The following is an 11570-nucleotide window of genomic DNA, read 5'->3' on the forward strand; positions in this document are numbered from 1 at the left end:
CTAGTTATGTTATTGGAGGCCACCATAAACTCGTACTTATTGACTTCGTAGGGTGATTAATGATAAGATGGTGGATGCGCGAACTTTGATGTATAAATCACACAATCTCCATACAATGTAAGGCTCTTAGGTCATGTACGGTAATAGGTCTTTGAATAAGATGCAAAATTTGGCAAGTTTTCTTTCTTTCTGTAAGGCGTGACATGACAAAATTGTGGCTTCATGGAATCTAAATTTACTTCTCAGTTTCAGGACGACAGCCAATGAAACTCTGGCGTTCGGCGTGTGAAATTGTGTACGGAGGTACATGTGCATTGTTGTTTCTAAATTAAGAACTGGACACATGGAGGCCTATTCATTTCAGAAAAGTGTTTCTAAAACTAAGTATTTTATTATTTCACTAGGGACACAGCTTCACAGCAGAAGCTGCGTTTCGGTAGGGGTATGACATTTCATATCTTCTTTGCTTATTGTTCATAGTTTCTGTTTCCTGCAGATGAATTATCCGGTTCCGAGCTTACGAATAAATCGAGTTATACCTCCACTTCTCCATACGCCATTATGGTGCAGTGCGTGATTAGGCACTACGATAGACTGACCTTCTTCATCATAAAGAGTGTAGGTGTGTTTATTAGCTTCGTCAGGCCCAATTACAATTCGTCAGAAAGCTAAATTTTGATCGGAAGCCATGTTTGTTTATATTATAAATTAACGTCTCCCAGTGGACATGAGTTCTTTGTCAAGTGTCTATCAGAACACAGCATTCGTAATACTTCATAATTCCCAGAGGATACGTCTATAGAGATTTTCTTTGCTAATTTCGTCCCCAACTCAGAAATTTGCACGAGCTAAATCCCTGTTAGTTTTGGAAGTAAGTTACAAGTCAGAAAGGTGATTCATATGATGTTACATGAAAATTGGTCAAATTGTTCATAATACCGACAGACGCACGAATTTTCGCGATACGAGAAACCTGTCTCGCCTTATGAAATGGTCTCCATTTTCTTCTTCTGGATTTCGAGTATATGGCCCCTTTCCGAGACTCAAAACTGATCGGCCCATTTTTTCTCTGGTCTTCCAACTTCCCTTCCTTTGTAATCCTAAATTAAAATGTTCCGCTGGAAAAGTGCCCACCATTTCCCAATGGTTTCTCAATAGTAACCTGTATTTGCTCCATTGGTTTCTCCCAACTGCTCCACAGTTGCTTAATGCTGTAAATATCTTCTTGGGCCTGAGAAATTTCATTTATTGACCTCACAGTCTGTCCATGTCACAATACTCAAGGGAAAGACCTTATGAAACAACTGAAGTCTGTAAACATTTCACAGAAGAGGGTTCATTTCTCTGATTGAGGCAGTTACTGGAAATGACGAACAAAGGAATATTTTAACTCGAGGTTCTTATGGCGCCTTCTGGGATGTGATATCGTGTAGCCCGACAGAAATTTAAAGATGTTTATTTGCTACTTGATTTTTAGTTTTATTCGTAGACCCAGAAGATGGAGACCTATTTTCTATCGAAACTTCAGTAAACCTATACCAGATTATATGGCCCCACATCTCAAAGTACAGTGCAATATATGCCGGGGTGGAGGGTAAAGACTCGTAATTTACTTGGGCTCTGATAACAAGCTTACCTACTACAGGATGCCATAGTGGCCCCACGCTTCACCTTACCTCAGACGCTATGACGTCAGCATATATTTTTATGTTGTGTCGTTTCGCTCGAACAAAATTCTGCGTACATTTATTCCTTCAACCGACTACAGTAGCCGCGCGGTCTAAGGCATGAACTGTTTTCGCCCGCTCGAACACTGGGACCGTGGGTTCGAACCCCACTCTAGTCATGGATGTCTGAGTCCGTTTAGTCTGTGTCTGTGTTGCCCTGTGTGTGGTAGCGGCCTTGCGACGGGCTGATCCCCCGTCCAGAGAGTCTTACCGACGGTGTATGGATTAGGAAACTGTAAAAAGCGGCCAAGGTCCAGAAGGGCTGCAGAGCTACGGATAGATTTACTCCTTCTCTATTCGGGTGAGTTTAGGGGTTAAAGACGTCACCATCTGGTGGATATAGTGTTTCACGGTAGGATAATAGATGGATAGTGAACAAGAAAGAATTTGAAAGGAAGCGGTTATAGCCTAATCAAGGTAATATCCTGGAATTTGTCTAGAAGGACTGACGAAAACCATGAAATACCACACTCAAGATAGCCGGTGTTCCGTCCGAGATTCGAACTGAGCCTCCCTCGAATACGTGTCTAGAGCATTACCACTATGTCAACCTGCTCAACTCCATTCGAGCTACACAGCAAACCAATTATACTCGTATCTTTGACATTACAGTCACAGGAGAAAAACCGAAAGAGCCAATTTTTCTTTTCGTGTGTAGATGCCTGCGGTATAGTTCGCTTGCGGACTAAAACCACGGAGTTTTGTGTAGATGCCTGGGAAAATGAAACCGCAGAATGAAGAGCTTCATAATTTGAAAACATCAGTAAATTATTAGGACCCGGAACAGCTCAGTCGGTATAGCGACTGGCTACGGGCTGGACGACCGAGGGTTGGAGTTCGAGTCCCGGTATAGTCAAGAATTTCCTCGTCTCCGTGTCGTCCAGACCGACTCTGGGGTCCACACAACCTCCTATCCAATGGGTATCGGGGGCTCTTTCCCCGGGGGTAAAGCGACCGGGGCATAAAACTGACCACTCGCCTCCAACTAGTGCCGAGGTCAAGAAAATATGGGTCTATACACCCGTTCCCTCATACGCCTTCATGGCGTAGTGCCTAATTATTTACGCACAGGGACAACGTTACCAGTGAATTATTATTACGATGGTCATATCAGGTAGGGTGAGAAGGGATGCAAATGTAGCGCGCTCGAGGAAACAGAAGATAAAAAAATATGAATTTTAGGTCGCAAATCTGAGGGGGAGAGACCACTAGGAAGGCACAGCTGTAGATGGTGAGATAATATTGTAGCGTGTAGAGCCGTTACTATGCTACGACCGCGAGATAAGCAAATATACCAGATAAGTTTCTAGGCAACGGCTCGGTAAACACGTCCTCACAGCAACGAATCGACACGCAACAATATAGGAACTGTTGGAAACGAGGTTTTCTACGCGGTCCGACCTGAGGAGTTATAAGGAAAACAACTGGTTCTACCGAGTTCACTTCTGTACTGGAGTCAGTGAAGAGAGGACTTGAGCATGTGCAGCTGATGAATCTCAACTGTTAGAAGCCGTTGCGAGGCAACGGCTGGTGAAGACACATCAAGCATTTTTCCAAGGCTTAGCGGGTGATGTGGTGATTTTTGAACTGTGGAGATGAGCGATGGCGCTATAATTATTTGTAAATACGAGTCGTGTGTATAGCTATGCATGTAACAGGCCGTGAAGACCCACAGGGTTGTGAGACGTCGAGGCTCCCACATTTTATAGACAATCTGCTCACAGATGGCGGTGATTTGTCAGCTTTACGCGCAGCCGCTCTTTACGCCCCAGGGAAATTCCTGGTATTCATTTCTGTTAGAGGCTGAGTCGACCCCAGGGCCATAGTACCGCTGGAAAGATTAGGTCAACTGAAAAATCCAGTGTTCTCATCGGGACTCGAACCCACGATCTTCCGGCTTGTAGCACAGTGCCTCAACCAACTACGCTACCGCGTGCCGAGTCGCGTGTATAATGTTCAATAAATCCATTCTCCAATTCAAACACCGTCGAGAGTCACACACATACTACGTGACAATATTAAAATCGTTCTTAAAGAAACAGAGTGGGAGAATGTGAACTGTATTAGTTTGGCTCAGAATAGAGATCAATGGCGGGCTTTTGTATACACTGTAATGAATCTTAGGGTACCATAAACCGCGGAAAATATCTTGGGTCGTTTAAATACAGGTGACTTCTCAAGACGGACTCTGGTCTATGGAGACATATAAAATTTGCTGTTAATTGCTTTCGGAGTATATAACGTTATGATGAATATCCACGTACGATTTATCTAACCTTCTAGCCACATCTACAAGAATTCCAATTTCTAAGACAAATCTCTGTGAACCCTGAAATGAAGAAACCAAATCATATCACGTGACAAGCAGCCTGTCCTTCTGTGAGCTCTTACTCTGTTTCTTGCCCAATTATTGAGTCACGATCCCAATTAAAATCCTTGAGTTGTGATGTGTAAGTATGCAGCAGTTTCACCAGTACTTTCAACTTTCATATCAGCTGTGACATAAGGACGCAGGACAAAACAGAGGCATAACTGGAAGCGAAAGAAATAGTTTTCTTGTTAAATTGGTTATTTGCATATTTCCTTACTTATGGCCGATTTAACGACGCTCCTTCATAGTGTCGAACGGTAGGATGGCTGATGAATTGGAAGGGATTCGGAAGGAAGAGGTATTAGAGTATTCGAGGTGATATACCGTTGATTGTCTGGAGGGTCTGAGTAAAATCACAAAGAAATCTCATGATAGCGGGTGTCGCGGCGAAGATTTGAACCGTGCACTCCAGGTATATAAAGTAGAGGGTGTTATAGCTATGTCACATGGTTCGGTGGTTGTGTATGACAAATGAAGCATTTCAGGGCTGTCCAAGTGTTTACTACGTTCTGTACCTTAGGCTCGTTCCCGTGGTCCGCATTAGAAAACATACTGTAACGGGCGGAGAACAGTCGCTGCAAGGAGTAGTCGAAACAACAGGAGACTCACCAAGCACATCCTTGGAAGAAAAGGAAGCGAGGCGTTTCCCGTTGTCCGGCTGAGAGTTTATAAGAGAACTACACTGCCTAAAAAGTTAGTTAAAGTGTAGCAGCCGCCTAAGACAGTTGAAGTGTAGTAGTCACCGAGTTCAGTTGTAAAGAGTGAATCGTGATAGTGTGAAGAGTTTGTGTGTAGGGTTTGTAAACTGTGGAAACCCGCAACAGTGTTGTAATTAATTGTAGCCAAGACTTGTAGGTTGTTAAATAAACCAATTAACAATCTGACCGGCGTCTTCAGTAATTAAACACGTTACATTTGGTGTCAGAAGTGGTTACAAACTTACACACGCCAAGTACAACGAATTACTGTGCGCCTAGTGCTACCCTACAAATGAAAAATGGACACGTGTTAGAGCTCTTGAAGTCCATGCAAGAAGAAATTAGAACTAACCAAGCAAAAGCAGATACCGACCGAGTGCAGATGCACGAAATGTTCCGAACCCATCAAGTATAAATGAAGGCCGATAGAAAAAAAAGACAGAGAAGATTTCCTGGCAAAATTAGACGTCAACCAAAAGAAAACCGACGTCGTGCTGGCCAAGTTAGACGCCAACCAAGACAAGGTAGACGCCGACTCGAAAGCCTGGCGAGAAGAGATGGCCGTCCGGCAAGCAAAGACTGCCGCAGAAACAAGAGCTATCCAAGCATGTCTAAGCGTTGCTGGGAAACGGGAAGTGGAACGAGTTACCACGAAGACAGACCCTTGATAAACTGCCGGTTGCCAAGTTACGCAACAGTGGAAATAAGGTTACGCAACAGTAAGAAAAGCGGTGTTTGTCCGAGCCGAGCCGAGCCGAAGCGCGCTGGTTGCTACGCGGAGTTGCCCAGCAACGACTTTGTAAACACGGCGTCGCGCAACACGGGAGCCCGTGCAGCGACGGTTGCTAGGCAATCGGTAAACACGACGTCACGCAACAGTGAAAGCTATCACGTAACTGTTTTCTGTGTTGCCCGTGCCGAGGCTAAATAAGGAGCAGCGAACACTATTCAGTATTAGGGAGTGATTAGTTAGCGAGCCGTGTTGTATCGATTGCATGGCAGTAAGAACAGAAGAAATATTTGTGATACTGCCGATTGCACTAATTGCGAGATTGTAAATTTGTGATGTAAGAGCGAGAGGAATATATTCGCTATATTCAATATGGCGTGAAGTTAGTTGTCGTGACATATACCCAAACACGTTACAATATATTTATTTTCAAATATATCGATATATCGAGCTGCCAGTTCGACTGTTCCTAGATACGAGTATAAGATTTGGCGAGGTTTGTATCGATACTGCAGGCGTACTGGATCCCTGTAGGGTCTACATAGCATCCGGACTGGCTCTGAGACCCACCCAGCCTCCTGCCCAATGCCTAACGTAAAGCTATCCCTGTAACAGGCTGTGGAGACCCGTAGGGTTGTGAGACATCGATGCTCCCACATTTTCTACACAATCGGCTAACAGATGGCGGTGACATCCTTACGCGTTGGCCACCCTTTACCCCCAGGAAAATTCCTGGTACTCATTTCTGTTAGAGGCTGAGTCGACCCCAGGGTCATAGTGAGGCTGGAAGGAATAGGTCAATTGAAAAACCGATTGACCTCATCGGGAATGGAACCTGCGACCTTCCGGCTTGTAGCATAGTGCCTCCCTCTTGTATGGGTACCGGAGGTTATTTCCCCGTAAAGCGGCCGGGGCGTGAAGCTGACTACTAGCCTCTATCTAGTGCCTAGGTTAAGAATGATGGAGTATATCTCCAATCCCTCACATGTCTTATGGTATGGTGCTTAATTACTTAAGCACAGGGACAAATTTACCTTTTTATTTTGCATTTTACTGTCCGCTCACTGTTCTAAGTAATCTGTTGAATGTTGCGTGGAATAAACAATTGTACTGAGAGTGTGCAATGACGAGGAAGACTACGGAATTCTGGGAAGTAAGGCCTTGTAGTCGGGTGGAAGTCCGCGGATATCTGAGAGGAAAATCATTACTGCTTCCGCTTTAAAAATCCCACAGAATATTTTGGAGGGAAGCCAATTTTATGTAAGGCTGGAAACCAATATTAAACCCACGGAAAATAATCTCATTTAGAAGCTAGTAGTCGCTTAATTGCTGAAAACATTCTCCGTCCCGTATGAAACCCGAAGGTTAGTTATAGTATTTACAGGAATCCGCAATGGTCCGTATCCAGAGCCAGCAGAATCTAATCCACATGTTCGCATACTGTTTCACTGACACACCCTCGAGCCCAGGAACCGCTCTTGCAAATGTCTCCAGACTGTATGAAGATTAGTGACGCTGTGCAGTCTGGTAGCTTGTTTTCTCCATCATATAGACTCAAGGTGGAGGCAGTAGATTCCTCCGAAACGTTAGTAAATACTGAAGTACTACTTCGTGGTTGTTCCCATAAATATTATGAATATCTTATTGGACGTGACCCCGTGCACTTTGGTAGATATGTGAACCTGCTGTCAGCATCTTCTCCTCTGAAGGTGAAGACAGTAGATTCTTCCCAGAGGTTAATAAATACACGTACATGTCATGATATTATTATGAACATTAAATTTTACTTATTCTGATACGGTACGCCGTGTAGTTTTATAGAGACTAACCAGCGTTTCTGAGGGAAATGCTGTGTCCATTCTGTACTCTGCAAATTCAGGTAAATATCTACCACACTTCACGGAGTCACAACCTACACGACTTCATTCTTCGAGCTTAACATAAATTGAAGAATTCGAACTTGGAGGACATAGCGCCGCTTGGAGTGCTGCTAGTCAACCATGCCCCTCGATCTGCAGGGTCTAGAAACAGTCAAAACGTTCCTCCGAAACGTCAGGTTCTAGCAAATACGATATAACATTTGACAGCCACCAAGTAATGCTACTTAACACAGATTACCCAGTAAATCTGTGAGTATCACTAATTGGCTCGTGAATGTGTCAGATAAGCCTGAATACCGAGAAATTATATATTCATCGCCATATTTATACATTTGTCCTGACATAATGAAGTCGCCATGCTGTCTGCGTGTTTCTGTATGACCTCTCCATTCATCTTTTGAACCAATTGATTGATTTCATGAAATTTTGTATGAACGTTATGTGACCGAAGTACACACGGACTCCATACGTTTACAGTTGCTTACGGTTAGTACCAACATGGCGAACTTGTGAAGTAGGAGTAACACCAACACTACTCACTTTAACTAACGTCATGGAGCTGAGCCCTTCTCGAGAGCTCCACTAGTTCCTATCCTGAGCCAGATGAATCCAGTCCATACCATACCATCCCATCCTATCTCCCTCTAAGATCCATTTTAATATTCTCCGCCCACCTACGTCTTGGTTTTCCCAGTGGCCTCCTTCCTTGTGGCTTTCCCACCAATATCCTTTATGCATTCCTCCTCGCCACTATTCGTGCTACATGTCCTGCCCATCTCATCTTCCTTGACTTTATCCTTCTAATTATACTTGGAGAAGAGTACAAGTTATGAAGCTCCTCATTATGCAGTTTTCTCCAACCTCCCGTCACTACATCTCTTCGAACCACTTAGTATTTTTTTCCTTGGCACTACACCCCCAGTGGGCCTAGGCCTACCTCCATGAACTCCGTTCACTTTGGTTTTTCTAGATCTTACACATACGGTAGGACTCCTTGGGTGAATGATCAGCTCGTCGCAAGGCCTCTACCTGTAGACAAACACACAAAAACGCACACAAACAGCCATGCCCTGAGTGGGATTCGAACCCATGATCCCGGCTTCCGAGCGAGCGAAGACAGTGCATGCCTTAGGCCGCTCGGCTACCGTGATCGGCCCCACTTAGTTTAGGATCCTGAAATTATGTATCCTAATGGATCTTCGAAAAATATCCAACTTCTGTCAGAGTACTTGTTTTGTAGAAAATAAAATACTAACATGGCGTTTCTGAGAAAATTTTCTTCACTTTTCGGTTTGATGGAGAACCACTTGAGCCAGGCATGTGAAATTTTATACAGATATAATATTAAATATATAGGTATATTTATAGTCCAAGAATTACAAACATATCGACGGTAAGAAATTTGAGGTTATACCCGACAACTTAACGCAGAATATGTGGGTATCTGGCTTTAACGACGCGCAGCTCGGCAGAAGTCCGAGTTTTGATGGCGGCGCCTGCTTGTTGCTTGTTTCTTGCTCGGCTTACACTTCGAACTCAAAGCTGGAGATGATACGTTCTTCCGAAACGCCCACAGACTTATACTGAAACACACGGCGTTACAGCTCAGAATATCGTACTATTCATGGCCACCGCTGTGAGAACCTCAAATCTTACATAAAATTAAGTAAAATACCACCACCGCCGCCACCACCACAGGTGCAGGTCTCCTTCATCCAGCTCAAGCCAATCTCGGATATTTTCTTGTGTCGTTTCAGTATCTCCAACTGCCCTTAACACAGTCCCAAAGTCCTCTTGCTCGTAAGTCCCACGTGTCTTTTAAGGTACGTACTCAACTGTGAACAACATTTTTAGATATTCATATTTCGATCCGTATTGACTGTAACCTGAAGAGCGACAGTTTACTGTAACACGAGAGAGAACTTTATGACTTGTTTGTAAGACTAGAATTCTCGGCGCCTTTACCGCTGTTAGGAACCAAAGAATCTTCATGACCGAAGACAATTCGAACATTTTGAACGGGTATTATCGGAATGAAAAGTTTCTAAATAATATTTACGAACTGGTATCTCCAATAAAACACAATGCATCTCCATTACAAGGACCCACCTGTTAATGCTACATCGGGGAAAAAATCAATGTTTGTTGTGAGAATAGTACGAAACACATAAATAATTTGTGTGGACAAAATTATGTTAAAACAGGTGGCAAAAAGGTAAAGCTATGCCTGTATGAGGCCGTGGAGGCCCCTAGGGTTGTGAGACGTCGAGGGTCCCATATTTTGTAGAATATCGGCTCATAGATGGAGGTGAGATCAGCCTTACGCGCCGGCCGGCCTTTACCCCAAGGAAGATTCCTGGTACTTATTTCTGTTAGATGCTAAGTCGACCCCAGGACCATAGTGCCGCTGGAAGGATAAGATCAATTGAAAAATGCAATGAACTCATCGGGAATCGAACCCGCGACCCTTCGGCTTGTAGCATAGTAGTACTTCAACCAACTATTCTGCCGTGTGTCATCAAAACAGGTGGTACGCATACATACCACCGTGGTTTAAAAGGTTAAGTGCCGTTACAGAAGCTGGAATATCCGATGATAGTGTTTAAGGTCCAGACTTCTTAGGGTAATTGCATACCCAAACAATGTACAGTGATATTTCCAGTCTTCTAGAATACGACGCCGTGCAGTCTGGTAGAACATTTCGGTGGAACGTAAATATATTTCTGAACTGTGTCTACACATTTTGAGAACGCGTCATTAACAGACCCTGACGTACACCGTTACGTGATCGTTATAAAATTACTGGGTTCCGTTTTCAGGGCACGATCGGAGCAAAACTCGCCCAGATCTCGTTCAGCACAGGGAAATTTTGTTCTGTAAGGTTGCATACTCAACGTATCGTCTGACACGTTAAAATTGGAGTGAGTTCTACGTCCTGTATGGAACTTCTACGGATGTCTTGCGGACTTGGGACTTCCCTTTTTGTCGTACCCGAAGGATCAGAAAATGTTTGTTACTCTTCCGTCTGTCCTTGTGTTGCTCTGCACAGAGAATATTGTCGCGAGTTTTCTCTTCGTTTTGCACACTCGAGAGGCGCTGTGACGTCTGACGTTTCAGATAGGCAATACCACACTACACGGTATCACATCCCAGAAGATTATATTCTTTAAGGCCGTTCATCAGGGGTTCTTTCATTCTATAACAAAGAGAAACCTTAAAGCAATACAAAATTTACGCGACTTGCCATCTCTCCCTGTCATTACAGTTCTACATATTGTTGCAGGTCCCTATCAGTCTGGACGGTGGCAGCAGGAACATAAATAGCTTTACAGCCTCTCTGTACCTACAGTAAGCTATAAAATGTTCCTGTACAGTCACGAAAAGTGCAGTTCTGCACACTGTTGCAGGTCCTGAGTACGGTGGAAGCAGGAACCTAAATAGCTTTACAGCCTCTCTACACCTACAGTAAGCTGTAAAATGTTCCTGTACAGTCACGAGAAGTGCAGTTCTGCACAATGTTGCAGGTCCCTATCAGTCTGGACGGTGGCAGCAGGAACCTAAGTAGCTTTACAGCCTCCCTACACCTTCAGTAAGCTATAAAATGTTCCTGTACAGTCACGACAAGTGCAGTTCTGCACAATGTTGCAGGTCCCTATCAGTCTGGACGGTGGCAGCAGGAACCTAAGTAGCTTTACAGCCTCCCTACACCTTCAGTAAGCTATAAAATGTTCCTGTACAGTCACGACAAGTGCAGTTCTGCACAATGTTGCAGGTCCCTACCAGGCTGTACGGTGACAGCAGGAACCTACACACTCAGTGAGCTACACAATGTTCCCGTAGACACAAAATGAATTCGCGAAACGTTTCTTCGTCTGCATCTGCGTTTCTCTAAAGCACCTGCATTAAATCTTATTGACTTGCTGACTTGCCAGAACTATGTGTGGGAACAATTACAATTTAAATAATTCTTGAGAACTCAAGGACCCCCCCCCCGCCCCCAGAACATGTGGTGACCCCACAGTTTGTGACGCCACATTGTATAGGCTTTCCAAGTTTACGGAAGAGTACCACATGTCTTAAGAAACAGAGCTGTCATTAATGACATGGTGGACGGGGTCTTTGGATCGCCCCCCCCCCCCGCCTCTCCCCCCCCCCCCTCTCCGC

At 44.2% G+C, this 11570-nt stretch overlaps 1 long non-coding RNA gene across 1 annotated transcript in view; it reads right to left on the reverse strand.

Annotated features, from left to right (window-relative positions):
* Positions 1–11570, reverse strand: part of LOC111866776 — a 96122-nt gene that overhangs the window by 45746 nt on the left and 38806 nt on the right. The window lies entirely within an intron of this gene.

The sequence above is a fragment of the Cryptotermes secundus genome, unplaced genomic scaffold, assembly GCF_002891405.2.
Source record: "Cryptotermes secundus unplaced genomic scaffold, Csec_1.0 scaffold384, whole genome shotgun sequence".
NCBI lineage: Eukaryota > Metazoa > Arthropoda > Insecta > Blattodea > Kalotermitidae > Cryptotermes > Cryptotermes secundus.